At 42.3% G+C, this 1,776-nt stretch overlaps 1 pseudogene; it reads right to left on the bottom strand.

Moving 5' to 3' along the window:
• Positions 1-1,424: 1,424 nt before the first annotated feature.
• LOC106521655 (lethal(3)malignant brain tumor-like protein 3 pseudogene) lies at positions 1,425-1,769 on the bottom strand (annotated as a pseudogene).
• Positions 1,770-1,776: the final 7 nt, after the last annotated feature.

Genomic DNA, 1,776 nt, shown 5'->3' with positions numbered 1-1,776 from the left:
TCAGTATTTTGCATTGCTGTTTAAATTTATAGCTAAAACCTTAGTATCTGCAGAGTTGTAAGCTGTCAGGAGAGATGATTCCATTTCTCTTTTTATTCTCCATAACGTTTTCTAAGCAGCGCTCCTTTCAACTCTCCACACTTTTTCCCCTCTCTCTGAACTTGGAGCACTTCAGGATGTGTTCAGCATACCAATCAGTTTCTTTAAAATGTTTTTAGAGGATGATTCAGAGATGGATGGTATCACAGCGAGTGATGCACCTGTCACTGTGTGGGTTCAGATTCATAGCAGTCAGCGCCGTGTGAGACACAAACTACAGTACGTGAGGCTGAAACACCGGAGCAGGCAGAAACAAATGAGGGCAATGCAGCAACAACACAAGGAGGGTTCTGAAACCGAAGAGGCCCCTGCTTCCCTTTAAAACGCAGTCTGACGAGAAAGTTAATAGGTCTCTGAGTTCTGTTAATTTTTAACCGTTCCRCATGCAAAATGCATAAACAGAAGTAACACTGCGTGTGGAAATGTTCCTAATTAACAAAACTGTTTCCTTTTAACCAACACTGACATGTTACTTAGACATGAGCGTTAATGGTGGCTGGGTTGGCTCTTCTCAGCACCCTGATAATACAAAGCTGAACTTTTCCACACACTTACTGCTTAAATGTTGCCAGTGCTGTTTTTTTTTCTTATTATTAGAATTCACACATTTGCCCACCTATGAGTCATTAACTTGATGTGTGTGTTTGTGTTTGTCTGCACAGATCATACAGAGGAGCTGATGTGTGCCATGGCCGTCTCAGACCTGCAGGTTTTCATACCGACAGTTCTGCGTTACTGTTCCCTCCTCAGCTCTCAGCCAGACCCAAGCATTTAACCACCCCTTCCCCTTCCTCTCCCCCAACCCTGCCACCTTCCCTCCCTCCCTCCCTCCCTCCTCTCTGGCATCCTTCATTCCTGGGCCCACCATGGGAGGATGCTTCTCCAAACCCAAACCAGGTAAGGTGGCTGCACTGGTGCCTTCACAAAAAGAGGACAGACGTGTCAGGAGAGATTTATCCTCTGTACAAGTCATGAGTTTCAGACACTGTTGCTAAAGACACTTCACTTTTCAGCTGAGGTGTGTACAGAGCCCCCTAAAATGAACTCAATAAGAGTAAAGAAGTATTTTTTTAGATGGCAATGAGCATTGACTGATCATAACTTCTGATTGAATGTTTTAAAATTATGTCATCAGACTGACAAAAAATAGAAAGTTATGTGCAAATACTGGTGTTTAAAAAACTAAAATAAAGAAAAAATAATACAAATACTGTAAATAGCATAATAACTTTTCCAAGTCAAATATTTTCTTTACGAAACATATACTTAAAGTGGAAATCTCATGTGTGTGTGTGTGTGTGTGTGTGTGTGTGTGTGTGTGTTACCTCAGCAACTGTCAGCACACACAACATGGACGGGTGCAGCGGGTCGATACCTTCCAGCTTCATCCCAACTTTAAAGCCGTTCTTCTTACTGGGAAAGGACTGGTCCTGACAGAGCACAGACACAGTTCAACCTGTTTAACAGACACTACCTGTCACACTGCAGGTCTCTGCTTCCTCCACTTTCTACAATCTGCTGCCTTCTTTACCCTTATTCTTATCAGAATCAGAATCAGAACCGCATTTATTGTCACTATAATTTTCATTAAAACAACACTGGGTTTGCTGCTCCAACGGGCTTGCCTTTTTTTTTTTTTTTTTTTTGTGTACAAAGACCTGAGACCACAATTAAGCC

Source organism: Austrofundulus limnaeus, unplaced genomic scaffold (assembly GCF_001266775.1).
Source record: "Austrofundulus limnaeus strain Quisiro unplaced genomic scaffold, Austrofundulus_limnaeus-1.0 Scaffold114, whole genome shotgun sequence".
Lineage (NCBI taxonomy): Eukaryota > Metazoa > Chordata > Actinopteri > Cyprinodontiformes > Rivulidae > Austrofundulus > Austrofundulus limnaeus.
This window is presented reverse-complemented; position numbering and strand designations above follow the sequence as displayed.